The 15,756-nt window shown below is 44.5% G+C and overlaps 1 protein-coding gene across 4 annotated transcripts in view; it reads right to left on the minus strand.

The window, feature by feature from the left end:
- KHDRBS2 (KH RNA binding domain containing, signal transduction associated 2) overlaps positions 1-15,756 on the minus strand; it is a 495,176-nt gene that overhangs the window by 27,350 nt on the left and 452,070 nt on the right. For 2 of the 4 annotated variants that reach the window (XM_056565801.1, XM_056565798.1), the window contains 2 exons: positions 15,649-15,690; positions 14,977-15,167 (listed from right to left, as the gene is read on the minus strand). The exons of 1 other annotated variant lie outside the window; for it this stretch is intronic. The gene's annotated coding sequence lies outside the window, so the exon portion shown is untranslated. The remainder of the gene's footprint in view (positions 1-14,976; positions 15,168-15,648; positions 15,691-15,756) is intronic. One more of the 4 variants, XM_056565799.1, reaches the window with a different exon arrangement.

The following is a 15,756-nucleotide window of genomic DNA, read 5'->3' on the forward strand; positions in this document are numbered from 1 at the left end:
GATTCCGCTGCCAGCCGGGATGCGATTCGCGATGCGGGTAGCGCCCGCTCGCGATGCGCACCCCGGCTCCCCTACCTGACTCGCTCTCCGTCTGTTCTGTCCCGGCGCGCGCGGCCCCGCTCCCTAGGGCGCGCGCGCGCCGGGTCTCTGCGATTTAAAGGGCCACTGCGCCGCTGATTGGCGCAGTGGTTCCAATTAGTGTGTTCACCTGTGCACTTCCCTATATCACCTCACTTCCCCTGCACTCCCTTGCCGGATCTTGTTGCCTTAGTGCCAGTGAAAGCGTTCCTTGTGTGTTCCTTGCCTGTGTTTCCAGACCTTCTGCCGTTGCCCCTGACTACGATCCTTGCTGCCTGCCCCGACCTTCTGCTACGTCCGACCTTGCTTTTGCCTACTCCCTTGTACCGCGCCTATCTTCAGCAGCCAGAGAGGTGAGCCGTTGCTAGTGGATACGACCTGGTCACTACCGCCGCAGCAAGACCATCCCGCTTTGCGGCGGGCTCTGGTGAAAACCAGTAGTGGCTTAGAACCGGTCCACTAGCACGGTCCACACCAATCCCTCTCTGGCACAGAGGATCCACTACCTGCCAGCCGGCATCGTGACAGTACAGAAGCTGAATGTGCTCCTGTCTAAGTTGCTGGTGCTGCAGTCCCTCCCTTTTCAAGTGGCGGACTCTTCATCTTTCAGAGAACTGTTGGCTTGTGTCGAGCCGAGGTGGAGAGTGCTAAGTCGTTATTTCTTTTTGCGAAGAAGGCCGTACCAGGCCTGCAAAATTTTGTGAAAGAGAAGGTGGTCCAACCCTTGAACCTGTTGGTGTGTACCAAAGTGCACAGCAGCACCGACATCTGGAGCTGTAACAATGGTCAGGGACAATACATGTCTTTTACGGCTCACTGGGGGAATGTGGTTCCTGCACATCCACAACCCCAACTTGGACTGGTCACGCCGTTTCCTCCTCCATGCTCTCAGCCTGGTGGTCCTGTGACAGTGTGCGACTCCACCTCCACCACACATTGGTCCCCTTACCTTCTGCTGCCGACGGGGCTGGGATTCGCATCGCGGGACGCTCCCGCACGCGAGCCCCAATCCGTCACTCTCCGGGTGTTTCTCCTGTCTCTGCCTCCGCCTCTCTGCTCCGGCGCGCGTGTCCCCATTCCTTAGGGCGTGTGCGCTCCTGAGCTTAAAGATTTAAAGGGCCAGTGCACTCATTAGTGTAATACACCTGTGGCTTGTTTATAAATTTCTCCACCCTCCTCAGTTCTCTGCTGGATCTTTGTTCCCTTGTGCCCAAGAGAAAGCTTTCCATTGTATTGCCTTGCCGTGTACCAGATCTCATGCTTTTGTGACTTGACCTTGCTCCTCTGCCACCTGCCTACTGAACTACTGCTATGTCCTAACTATGCTACTGTGCCGCCTGCCCTGACCTTCTGCTATCCAGACTACAAGTTGCCTCATCCCTCCTGTGCCTCGCATCTCCTCAGGGGCATTTGTGGTTGAGCCATGCCAGGGGTAGCAACCTGGGTGTCGCCTGCAGCTGCAAGTCCATCCCGCTTTGCGGCAGGCTCTGGTGAAAACCAGCGGCACCTTAGACTCCGCTCCCTGGTACGGTCCAAGTCATCTGCCACACAGGTCCAGCGGATCCACATCCACCGGAGTTCCTGTCTTCAGAAACGTGAGTGTTACAAACCCCTTCCCTAATCACTCCCATTTTCCCATTTAAAAAAAATAAATAATAATAATAATATAATATATATATATATATATATAAACATGAATAAACATAAAGCTATGTGGCATTGCCATGTGTGTAAATAGCCGAACTACAAAAATATAATGTTAATTAAACGGTACGGTCAATGACGTATACGTAAAAATAAAATTCCAAAGTCCAAAATTGTGTATTTTTGGTAATTTTGTATACCCTAAAAAAAAGTATAAAAAGCGATCAAAAAGTCAAAACAAAAATAGTACCGATAAAAGTTTCAGATCATGGCACAAAAAAATTAGCCCTCATACATCTCTGTATGTAAGTTATATGGGTCAAAAGATGAAAATTTTAAACATACTGATTTTGGTGCATATACTGCATTTATCGGCATATAACACACATTTTTTAGGCTAAAATATTTAGCCTAAAGTCCATCTGCGTGTTATACGCCGATAAACTGCTTCTGGCTCCGCAGAAGCTGTTGAAGTTCAATGATTTAAAGTGGGCGCCAGAGTCCCGCTGCCGCTAATAGATTCCCTCCCCATCCCTGGTTTTACAAGTACTGGGGACTGCGCTCTTTAAGGCTCCGGTAGCGTCCTGCACTGTCACTGTGCGCTGCGCAATGGTGAGTGACGTCCTCAACGTGACGTCACTCGTCTGACAGCTCTGGACACCGCCGGAGCCCAAAGGAGCACGGTCCCCAGGACATGTAATTATAAAAATGGGGATGGGGAGGAAATCGGGCAGCGGCGGGACTCTAGCACCCGCTTTAAATCATTGAACTGCAGCAGCTTCTGCAGGGCCAGAAACAGTTTATCGGGACCCACACGCACCCTCATTTTACAAGGATATTTGGTAAAAAAACATTTTTACCCAACTTTCCTTGGAAAAGTGAGGGTGCATGTTATAGGCCTGTGCGTGGTATACCCCAATAAATATGGTAGTCATAATTTTTTTTGTGAAATAATTACTAAATTACTATAGTGAAATAAAATAAAACCTATATAAATTGGGTATCCTTGCGACCGTATAGACCTACAGAATAAAGATGAGGTGTAATTTTTTATCAAAATGTGCACTGCATAGAATCGGAAGCCCCCAAAATTTACAAAATGTTTTTTTTCAATTATGCTCCACAAATATTTTTTTTCTGGTTTCGACGTAGATTTTGTGGTGAAATAATTGATGTTATTGCAAAGTAAAATTGGTGGTGCAAAAAAAGCCCTCATATGGGTCTGTAAGTGGAAAATTTATGATTTTTAGAAGGTGAGGAGGAAAAAGACGAAAGTGCAAAAATGAAAATGGCCCGATCCTTAACCCCTTAAGGATGCAGGGTGTACTCGTACAGGTACGCCCTGCGTTTTTCCGATCCCCGCCGCTCGCCAGGCAGGGACCGGACCTCGATGCCTGCTGAGATCTTTCAACAGACATCCCGGCATATCGCCGAGGGTGGTCCTGAGACCTCCCCATATTGGCGATCGTCGTAGATCGCCGGTCAATTCAGACCAGCAATCCATAGAGATTACGTTCCTTGCTGGGTGCCGAGCGGGGATCGGAAATCATTCAGCAGGCATCCCAGCACATTGCTGAGGGGGGTCCTGAGACACCCCCCCCCTTATTGGCGATTGCTGCAGATCACCGGTAAATACAAACCGGTGATCTGCGGCGATTCTGGGTCATTCGGGTCACGCATGTCCCGATGACCTGGAAAAGGAGAGTGACCAGTGGTGTACTATACACCAATTACTCTCCGTACTGTACTGGGAGGTGGCAGTGTTGCCACCCGCCAAGGACAGCTGTGATTTGGCGGTTGTAGTGACCGTACCAATCTCGGCAGTATGGGGGGGAGGAGGGTGAAGGAACATGTTGCTCGGTTCTGCCCACCACACTTCTGTGAGCTGGTGAGCAGGACGGAGCCCGTGCTGCAATCTTCCCCCCTCAAAAGAAAAAAAGTGTTTTTCAGTGCTATTCCTTTGCCATCTGACACTTTTAGCAATTAGGGCAGCTTTAGGTTAGGCAGGGAGAGTTTTTAGGTGGTTAAAAAAAGATATACATATTTTTTTGTGGCATACCATTACTGTAGGTGTCCGCGGGTCTGTAGCACCTTTAGCTGTGTGACCCCAGCCCTACAGTGTCGCTGCGGTCTGCTCCTAGCATTTTTTTGGGGGGCGTAGACCTTTTTCTTTTTGCTAATCACGTGGCCCGCCACTGTTAGCTAAAGTCCAACGACCGCTGATCAGTCCCGTAGTACTGATTAGCGTTTCTTTGTGGGATTAAAGTGTCTTTTTATTTATTTATCACTGATCACAGATTTTTGGGTTCAGGCAGGTGCTTTTTTTTTGGGTGTTAGCATTTTTTTATTTTTTGTTTTGTTTTTTTGTGTGGGGGTCTGTGTACGTGCCACCAGCCACTGTTCTGGGCTGAGTGTCAGGACCCCCCCATTGACTTCTGCAACCCCTGCAGCCACCAAGCACTAATCAGTGTGCACACCACTGATTAGGTAAGTGTTTTTTTTTTTTTGGGGCGCAGGGCTTTTTGCGCTAGAAGTGTTTTTTTCTTTTTTTAGTTTAGTTTTATTATTATATATTTTATATTTTTTCTGTTAGGTGGTGGATTAGGGAGGGTTAGGGCGGGTTATAGTAGGGCGGGAAGTAAAAGCACACACCACATGCAGCACATACAGCAATAAAGTTTTTCCCCCACACATACATACACTTCACCCCCATTAGAGTAGGGAAATGGCCCTCAGGGCATTTTAAGCAGAGGAGGCATATGCCTTACTTGCCTCTGAAAGCATAACAGAGGACAAGGAAGACCCCATCTTCCTTATTTCCTCATTCTCCTCATCATCTTCTGATGATGAGCCACCAAGGCGGCGGAGGTGCCGCCATGCGAGGCCGCAAACCTCCTCTGCTCTTGTCCCTGTGCCCCATGCTAGTATGAGTCCCCCCTGGCGCTTATACTAGTCAAACCCACCAGCCACGTTTACTGGTGTCCCGTACCGGTGAACTTGTCTGGACTCAGCCAGCGGGCCATGAGCCTGTGATTCCTAAGCATGTTGGCGACTCAGAAATCAAGATTGACATCGTCGGGTTCACTGAAATAGACTATTTTCATTTTTTTTCCAGTAACGACTTTGTCAATCTGTTGGTTGACCAGACGAACCTGTACGCCCAACAGTTTGTCGCTGCAAATTCGGGCTCCAATGGATGCTATGCCGTCAATGCAGCCTAAATGAGGACCTTTTGGGGCCTCGTGTTGCATATGGGCCAGGTTAAAAAACCTATTGTCAGGCAGTACTGGAGCAGGAACATCCTCTACCAGACCCCACTCTACAGTATGGCCATTACACATCCCCGGTTCTAGGTCATTCGGAAATGTTTGCATTATCAGCTGATAATGCGCCATGTCGTCCCCCCCCCTAAATTTTGGGAGGCCTATGTTGCTGGGCGGGAGGTCACAATTGATGATGCACAGCTTCCGGAAAACTTTGCGTGAGTACCTCAGGGAATACTTGAAAGTTTATGGTGTATGAAGGACAAGATTCCCGTATTGAACCCCCAGCATGTCCCCTTACTCTGGGTGTTAGCGAGAAAATCGTTTGGGGCCTTTTGAACTCATTGTTAGATAAGAGTTACCACCTTTACGTGGATAACTTTTGCACTATTATCCCTTTCTTCAGATCCCTCGCCGCCAGATCCACAGTCGCTTGTGGGACAGTCCGGAAGAATCAAAGAGGCCTTCCACCCCATCCCCTACACTCTCCTACTCCCCGGGGTGAGTCCCATGCCTTTTCCCATGAAAACCTGTTGCTGGTCGGGTATAAGGACAAGAGGGATGTCCTTATGCTCAACACAGTTCATGGGAATGGCAGCACCCCTGTCCCTGTGGAGGGAACCGCTGGACTGGTCCTCAAGCCTGATTGTATTCTGGACTACAATCAGTATATGGGGGGAATTGATCTCTCTGATCAAGTCCTCAAGCCATATGATGCCATGCAGAAAACACGGACATGGTACAAAAAAGTTACGGTCTACTTGGTACAGGTTGCCATGTATAACCCTTTTGTACGGTCCCAGTACGCTGGCAACACAGGGACATTTCTGCAGTTCCAAGAGGAAGTTCTAATCGCCCTAATCTTTTGGTGACAACCAAAGAGCGGGTCAGAGCACCTCTGGGACTGAGGTTTCCTGGCTGAAACTTTCCAGGTGAGGTCTCCCACACTGAAAAGAAGGGACGATCCCAGAAAAAATTAAGAGTGTGTCAAAGGAAGGGGATTCGGAAGGACACCACCACTCAGTGTGACACTTACCCCGATCATTAAAGATTGCTTCAGGGAGGATCACACTTCCATTGAGCACAAAATTTTCCCCTAATTTTCATTCCCTAGAATTCTACTCCAAAGTACTAGTCCAGAGTACATTGTCTTCCAAATTAAAAAAAACACTACCCCCACCAAAAAAACAAAAACAATACCTCTTTCCAAATACCCCTAATAATCCCCCCCCCACCCAAAAAAAAAAAAAAAAAAAGTATGTGTCATGGCACACAGAGTCAACAGCATTGGGGGTTTGCAAGTTGTCTCAAATGTGCGGCACTCTTTTTTCCACCTGAGCGGGGTGTGCATTTGAGGTAACAGAATAGGGACGGCCACACACAACACATTCCCAGAATGATGATTCAGAGCATAGGGTTTGGGGCGCGCATCATTTTTACTTTTGGCTATATTCTGGGTCATCATTCTGGGAAAATAATTGGCATATCAGTAGTAAAATTGCAATTTTCATTTTCCCCATACTACATTTCATCCATTTCTGGAAAATAAATTTAGGGAACATCCGTCTGTTCCAAATGCCCACTTCACCCCTATACACCTTCCCTAGGGGGTGCACTGTTTGTAATAGGCTCACATGCTGGTGTTTCTTTCTTGTATTTTCCTCTGAATGTATATAACTGTCAGGTCTGTAAGAAACATTGGCCTCAAATGCGAAGAGTTCTCCTCATGAGCTCTGTTGTAGGCGACAATTCGGAATCACATGTTAGTTGTTCCCAGAAAGATGAAGCAGAGCACAGGTTTAAAACTGCAATTTTCAAAAGCTACCCTTCATCCAGGAAAATAAATTTAGGAAACACCTGTTCAAAATGTCCTCTTTACCCCTATACCCATTCCTCAGGGGGGGGGGGGGGTACTTTCTTTAATGGTGTCACATGTGGGTGTTTCATTTGCAGCCCAATTTCTCCCATTACCCTTGTGAAAATGCTAAACATTTACGAAAACCCAGCATTTTAGTGTAAAAAAATAAAACTTTTCAATTTATGGCCCACTGTTCAAAAAAACCTGTGATGTGTAAGTACTCACTGTACCCCTTGTTACCTTCCATGAGGGGTGTAGTTTAAAAATTGTGGTCACTTTCCAGGCTTTTTTTTTTTTTTAGATTTTATGTCAAAACCTCAACCATTGCAGTGCAAATCACAACTTTAGGCCTCAAATCTCATTGGTGCTGTCTCACTCCTAAGCCATGTTTTGCACCTGTATAATGCTTTAACACCATATATGGGGTATTTCCTTATTCTGGAGAAATTGGGCTACAAATTTTGTGGAGCTTTTTTTCTCTTACTACTAGTGAAACAAAAAAAAATTTGGTTAATACCAGCAATTCAGTGTTAAAAATGAATTATTTTACTTTTACGGCCCACTGTTCAAAGAATGTAAAGTACTCACTATAACCCTTGTTACGTTCCTTGAGGAGTGAAGTTTCTAAAATGGTGTCACATGTGGTGTCACATGTGTGGAGTTTCTGCTGTTCTTGCACAATGGGGGCTTTGTAAATGCACATGGCCCCCAACTTCAATTCCAACAAACTTTTCACTCCAAAAGCCCGATGGCGCTCCTTCTATTCTGAGCATTGCAGTGCACCCTCAGAGCACTTAACATCCACATATGGGGTATTTTCTTTCTCAGGCATAATTGCACTACAAATTTTGCAGGCCTTTTCCCCTATTACTTCATGTGAAAATGAAAAATTTGGGGTAACACTATCAATATAGTGCAAAAAATCCAATTTTTTTACTTTTACGGTCCATTGTTCAAAAAACCTGTGAGGTGTAAGTACCCACTGTAACCCTTGTTACGTTCCTGGAGGGATGTAATTTCCAAAATGGTACCACATGTTTGGGGTTTCTGCTGTTCTGGCTCCATGGGAGGTTTGTAAAGGCACATGGCCCTGACTTCAATTCTAGCTAAATTCTCTCTCCAAAAGTCCAATGGCGCTCCTTCTGTTCTGAGACCTGTAGTGCGCCAGCAGAGCAATTAATGACCCCATATGGGGCATTTTCTTAATCAGGAGAAAATGTGCTTCAAATTTTGGGGTCCATTTTCTCGTCTTACACCATGTGAAATGAAAATGTGAGCCTGCAGAACACTTTATGTCAACACATGAGGTATTTCCATATTCGAGAGAAATTGGGCTACAAATTTTGGGGGTCTTTTACTCCTTATACCACTTTGAAAAATGAAAAAAATGAGGCTACAAGATTTTTCTCCTCCACTTTGCTGCTATTCTTGTGAAACACCAAAGGGTTAACAAACTTTCTGAATGTCATTTTGAATACTTTGAGGGGTGCAATTTCTAGAATGGGGTCAATTATGCAGTATTTCTCACAGACAGGCCCCTCAAATCCACTTCAAACTTAACAGGTCCCTGAAAAATTCAGATTTTGAAATTTTCGTGAAAATTTAGAAAATTGCTGCTATACTTTATAGCCCCCTAATGTCCTCAAAAAGTAAAAACATGTCAACATTATGATGCCAACATGAAGTAGACATATTGTATATGTAAATCAACAAGTAATTTATTTGGAATATCCTTTTTCCTTACAAGCAGAGAACTTCAAATTTAGAAAAATGCTACATTTTCTAAATTTTCAGGAAATATTGGGATTTTTCACCAAGAAAGGATGCAAGTAACGAAAATAGTTTACCACTATGTTAAAGTGGAATATGTCACGAAAAAACAAACCCAGAATCAAAATGAAAAGTAAAAGCATCCCAGAGTTATTAATGCATAAAAGTGACAGCGGTCAGAATTGCAAAAAAGGGCTGAGTCCTTAAGGGGTTAAAAACTTTTTATATAATGTAAATAATTCCATTATATGTATATTTGTAATATACATTGGTTAAAAAATGTGTATATTTTATGGTGAAAAAATTATGTCCCTCAGCTATGGCATGTGTGTCTCTATGAGGAGACCAAATACAGGAAGTGAGGGCAGGAAAGGCAGGGCCCTCTGCAGGCTCCTGGCTCGTCAATGATCCTAATGAGTGAGCTGGGAGCGTGTCATAGAGCATCAGTGGACAGATGCTTTCCTCAGGGCCAAAAATATACACATTTTTTAACCAATGTATATCACAAATATACATATATCGGCATTATCTACATTGTATAAAAAGTTTTTGTTGATGACACGTACACTTTAAGGGGTTAAAGGAAACCTTTCACTGGTTTTATGCTGTCCAAAGTGAATGCAGCATAAAACTGGTTCAGGCAGCACAATCCCAGCACATTATAAATTACTCTGAAACACCCGGCATTGCAGAGAAATCATAGTTTAAAAATGCTGCCAGGACCTGGGTAATCTGTCATGGGAAGCAGGTCCCAGTGGTTGCTCTCTGCCCTGCAAATGTTAAGTGACACACCTCTCCCTATATATACAGACAGGGAGAGAAGCATCACTCAGTCAGGCAGGAAGCAGCCACTGGGACCTGTCCCCGTGACTAGTTACCCAAGTCCCAACAGAATTTTTAAATTATGATTTCCCTTCAACAGCCAGGCATCTTCGAGTTTCAGAATTCAACTTCCTGCATTAGTTTTAGGCTAAGTTTCCACTTGGGTTTTTTTCTGGCAGTTTTTGGAAAGCTGCCACTGCAGTTTTTGAGCCAAAGTCAGAAGTGGATCCATAAGGGAGGAGAAGTGTAAGTCCTTCCTTTATATGTCCTATTCCTTTTGAATACACTTCTGGCTTTGGCTCAAAAATTGCAGTGGCAGTATTCCAAAACTGCCAGAAAAAAAACCAAGTGGAAACTTAGCCTCATGCTGATTGTACATTAAAGGGGTACTCCGGTGGAAAACAATTTTTTTTTTCATATCAATTGGCTCCAGAAAGTAAAACAGATTTGTAAATTATGCAATAAACAAGAGAAAAGATCCAGCAACTCACCGCCGATATGACCGAACAAGTGGAGGCACAACGAGGAAGCAGGTGGACAGGTGGATGTAACGGGAGGCTCAGAGCCTCCCGTTACATCCACCTGTCCACCTGCTTCCTCGTTGTGCCTCCACTTGTTCGGTCATATCGGCGATGAGTTGCTGGATCTTTTCTCTTGTTTATTGCATATTTGTTTCTGTTCCTTGGATCCTGGCACCACTACTGGACTACAGTTTATTATATTGGTTGGACTGCATGGTTTTTTACCTGTGAGACTTGGACCTTAATTTTGTTTGTTCACGCTACTTCCACCCTTATACCTGCACACGTGGCTTTGTTATGTGCCTCCCTTTATCACTTCTTTATTTATTTGAGATTTGTAAATTACTTCTATTAAAAAAACTTTAATCCCTCTAGGACTCAGCTGCCGTATACTACAGAAGAAGTTGAGTTGTTCTTTTCTGTCTAACCACAGTCCTCCCTGCTGACACCTCTGTCCATGTCTGGAACTGTCCAGAGCAGGAGAGGTTTAATTCGGGGATTTGCTCCTACTCTAGACAGTTCCTGACACAGACAGAGGTGTCAGCAGAGAGCATTGTGGTAAGACAGAAAAGAACAACTCAACTTCCTCTGTAGTAAATTTGCAAAGTAACAAGGCTGAGTTCACACTATGGAATGTCCACCCGGAATATTTTGTTTGGTTATGCGCTGCAACCATTGACAGCTATGCATATCCAAGCGGATCAGCCAAAAGAATTTCTGTAGCAAAAAAAAAAAAAGGGGGGGGGGGGGGGCTGCTGCATCAGAATTTCCCAGAAGATTTTTCATAGTGTAAACCCAGCCTTAACCCCTTAACTTGTTGGGGACGGAGGGCGTATGGATACGTCCCATCTCTTAAGGATGGAGGGCGCACCTGTGCGCCCTTCACATTTTTGATCACCGCAGCTCGCCGAGCGGTGATCGGAACGGGATGCCTGCTGAAATCGTTCAGCAGGCATCCCGTGCCAATGCTCAGGGTTGTCCTGAGACCCTCCATGTTGGCGATCGCTGCAAATCGGGTCTCTGGTGACCCAGAAAATAAGGGGGATCGGGGTTGTCCAAGACACCCACGATCCCCCTGAAGGGATAGGAGTGAAGTGTCAGGGATGCCACCCTCCTATCCCTGCTATAGCTCGTTAAGAAGCGACGACCAATAGCAGATCGGGGGCAGGGGGGTTAACGTTCAGTTCCCCCATTCTGCCCACCCACAGTAGGCTGGGCAGAACAGGGAAACTGACAGGGACCTGCCGGCGAAGGGCAACTCACCCATTGGCGGCGGCAGCGGGCGACGGTCGGTGGCGGTAGCGGGCGAAGGTCGGCAGTAGCAGAGGACGGCAATGCGGCTCCCTGGATCCTACGGAAGCCGGTGAGTTGCCTAGCAACATCTGGAAGGCTACAGTCTGAGACCACTATACAGTGTTCTCTAAACTGTAGCCCTCCAGATGTTGCAAAACTACGATTCCCAGCATGCCCAGACAGCTGTTTGCTGTTTGGGCATGCTGGGATTTGTAGTTTTGCAACAGCTGGAGAGCTACAGTTTGGAGATCACTGTGCAGTGGTCTCTAAACTGTGGCCCTCCAGATTTTGCAAAACTACAACTCCCAGCATGCACACACAGCAGTTTGCTCTCTGGGCATGCTGGGTTTTGTAGTTTTGAAACATCTGGAGGGCCACAGTTTGGAGATCACTGTGCAGTGGTTTCTAAACTGTGGCCCTTCAGATCTTGCAAAAGTACAACTCCCAGCATGCCCAAACAGCTTTCTCGACATGCTGGGAGTTGTAGTTGCATACCTCCAGCTGTTGCATAACTACATCTCCCAGCATTCCCTTCTGCAATCAGTACATGCTGGGAGTTGTAGTTTTGCAACAGCTGGAGGCACACTGGTTGGAAAATAGAAATAGGTACCAGAACCTAACTGTAGGTTTTCAAACCAGTGTGCCTCCAGCTGTGCAAAAGTACAACTCCCAGCATGTACAGTCTGTCAGTGCATGCTGGGAGTTGTAGTTTTGCAACAGCTGGAGGTTTGCCTCCCCCCCCCCCCCCCATGTGAATGTACAGAGTACATTTACACGGGCGGGTTTACAGTGAGTTTCCTGCTTCAAGTTTGAGCTCCGGCAAATTTTCCGCCTTGCCCCATACTTTTTATTTTCACAAGCGGTAAAAGGAAGAAAAAAACTCAAAATTAAGGAAATACCACATATGTGGGCGTAAAATGCTCTGCGGACGCACAACAAGGCTCAAGAGTGAGAGTGCACTATGTACAGTTGAAGCCTAAATTGGTGATTTGCACAGGGGTGGCTGATTTTACAGTGGTTCTGACATAAATGCAAAAAAATAAATGTAACAAGGGGTATAGTGAGCATTTTTGTTAAAATTGGATGGGAAAATGAAGAAAACATTTTTTTTTCACTAAAATGGTGGTGTTACCCTAAATTTTTCATTTTCACAAGGGCAAATAGGAAAAAAGCCCCCCCCCCAAAAAAAAATTTTTAACCCCATTTCTTCTGAGTAAGAACATACCCCAAAAGTGGATACAAAGTGCTCGGCGGGTGCACTACAATGTTCAGAAGAGAAGGAGCGCCATTGGGCTTTTAGAGAGAAAATATGTCCGGAATTGAAGGCCATGTGTGTTTACAAAGCCCCCATAGTGCCAGAACAATAGACCCCTCTCCCATGTGACCCCATTTTGGAAACTACACCCCTCTCAAAATTTAATAAGGGGTGCAGTGAGCATTTACACCCCACTGGCGTTTGACAGATCTTTGGAACAGTGGGCTGTGCAAATGAAAAATTTCCTTTTTCATTTTCACGGACCACTGTTCCAAAAATCTGTCAGACACATGTGGGGTGGAAATGCTCACTGTACCCCTTATTAAATTTTGGGAGGGATGTAGCTTCCAAGATGGGGTCACATGTGTTGGGGGGGATCCACTGTTCTGGCACCAGGGGGGTCTTTGTAAACGCACATGGCCCCCGACTTCCATTCCAAACAAATTCTCTCTCCAAAAGTTCAATGGCTCTCCTCCTCTTCTGAGCATTGAAGTTCGACCGCAGAGCACTTGATTTCCACACATGGGGTATTTCCATACTCAGTAGAATTGGCGTTACAAATTTTGGGGGGCATTTTCTCCTATAACCCCTTGTAAAAATGTAAAATTTGGGGAAAAAACAGTATTATAGTGAAAACATTTTTTTTTTCATTTACACATCCGACTTTAACAAAAAGTACACCTCTGGGGCGTTAAGGCTCCCTGTACCCCTTGTTACATTCCTTGAGGGGTGTAGTTTCCAAAACAGTAGGCCATGTGTTTTTTTTTTTCTCTTTTGTTTTGTTTGCTGTTCTGGCACCATAGGGCCTTCTTAAAGGGGTACTCCGGTGAAAACCTTTTTTCTTTTCAATCAACTGGTGGCAGAAAGTTAAACATATTTGTAAATTACTTCTATTAATAAATCTTAATCCTTCCAGTACTTATTAGCTGCTGGATGCTACAGAGGAAATTCCTTTCTTTTTGGAATGCTGATGACATCACGAGCACAGTGCTCTCTGCTGATATCTCTGTCCATTTTAGCAACCATGCATAGCAGATGTATGCTAAGGGCAGCATGGTGGCTCAGTGGTTAGCACTGCTGCCTTGCAGTGCTGGTGGCTTGGGTTCAAATCCCACTAAGGACAACAATAAATAAAGCATTATTATTATTAGAATAACGTCAGCAGAGAGAACTGTGCTCGTGATGTCATCAGAGAGCATTCCAAAAAGAAAAGAATTTCCTCTGTAGTATTCAGCAGCTAATATGTACAGGAAGCATTAAGATTTGTTAATAGAAGTAATTTACAAATATGTTTAACTTTCTGCCACCAGTTGATTTAAAAGAAAAAAGGTTTTCACCGGAGTACCCCTTTAAATGCCCCATGCCCCCAGGAAAAACCATTTCAGCAAAATTTTCTTTCCAAAAGCCAAATGTGACTCCTTCTCTTCTGAGCATTGTAGTTTGCCCGCAGAGCATTTTACGTTCTAACATGGGTTATTGGGGTATTTCCATACTCAGAAGAGATGGGGTTACAAATTTTGGGAGAAATTTTCTCCCATTACCCTTTGTAAAAATGGTAAATTTGGGTGAAAAAACTGCACAAACATTTTTTTTTTCATTTACACATCAGATTTTAACGAAAAGTCGTCAAACACCTGTGGGGTGTTAAGGCTCACTGTACCTCTTGTTACGTGCCTTGAGGGGTGTAGTTTCCAAAATAGTATGTGTTGTGGTTTTTTTTTGCTATTCTTGCACCATAGGGGCTTCCTAAATGTGACATGCCCCCAAAAACCATTTCAGAAAAACTCACTCTCCAAAATCCCATTGTCACTCCTTCCCTTCTTAGCTTTCTACTGCGCTCGCCGAGCACTTCACATACACATATGAGGAATTTCTTTACTCGAGAGAAATTGGGTTATACATTTTTGGGGGCTTTTTCTCCTGTTAACCCTTGTAAAAATTCAAAAACTGGGTTTACAAGAACAAGCGTGTGTAAAAAATGAAGATTTTGAATTTTCTCCTTCACTTTGCTGCTATTCCTGTGAAACACCTAAAGGGTTAACAAACTTTCTGAATGTTATTTTGAATACTTTGTGGGGTGCAGTTTTTATAATGGGGTAATTTATGGGGTATTTCTAGTATGAAGGCCCTTCAAATCCACTTCAAAACTGAACTGGTCCCTGAAAAATTCCGATTTAGAAAATTTTGTAGAAAAATTTGAAAATTGCTGCTGAACTTTGAAGCCCTCTGATGTGTTTCAAAAGTAAACACATTTCAACTTTATGATGCAAACATAAAGTAGACATATTATATATGAACCCAGAAGAAAAAACAGATCCGGCACAGTCCTACGTGACTCTGAATGAAAAACTCCTGATACAATGTAATTTGGTAAGGAAGGTATGTAGACTCCTATGGGTGGTGCTCTAACGTTAATGGCATAGGTGAAAAATAATGGTCACAAAAAGAAGTAGTAATAGCGGAGCAACTCACCCGGTTTGCTGGAGGTGATTCTACCGAAGAACATCGCGGTCAAGCGAGGAAGCAGCGGGATGCTGAAGATGTTACAGGGGGAAGTCAGGCGTCGGGCCACAGCCGTATCGCACCGTATCGTGCTTCGTCAGGCCCCAGCGACATATTATATATGTTATTCAATATATAATTTATTTGGAATGTCTATTTTCCTTATAAGCAGAGAGTTTCAAATTAAAAAAAATGCTAAATTTTCAATTTTTTCATCAAATTTTTTATTTTTTCACCAAGAAATGATGCAAGTATTGCCGAAAATTTACCACTGACATAAAGTAGAATATGTCACGAAAAAAAATCTCAGAATCAATCTCAGAGGTCAGATTTGAAAAAAATGCTCCCGTCCTTAGGGTTATAATGGGCTCTGTCCCCATGGGGGTTAAGGACAATGGACATAAATGTACTGATGCTCTGGTACTTAACGCACCAGGATGTAAATTTACACACTGCAGATAAATCGGCTGCAGGAGTTGGGATCACTTCATGAACAACGGCAATCACACTGATGTCCAACAATAACCCTTCAGATGCTGTGATCATCTAAAGCATAATGGGAGTTAGTAACACTCATTCGACCACCCACAGCACAACCGCAGGAGTCTGATGAGCCAAGATGGTAGCCAGAGGTCCCCTCACCTTTCTTCTGCTGCTCTGCTGCAGTCTTCTTTTCTGGTCTCCCTTGTGACAGACCAGAGAAATAGATTGCAGATTATACTGATAAGTGCTATTATACTGATAAGTTGC

The sequence above is a fragment of the Hyla sarda genome, chromosome 3 (genome assembly GCF_029499605.1).
Source record: "Hyla sarda isolate aHylSar1 chromosome 3, aHylSar1.hap1, whole genome shotgun sequence".
Classification (NCBI taxonomy): Eukaryota; Metazoa; Chordata; class Amphibia; order Anura; family Hylidae; genus Hyla; species Hyla sarda.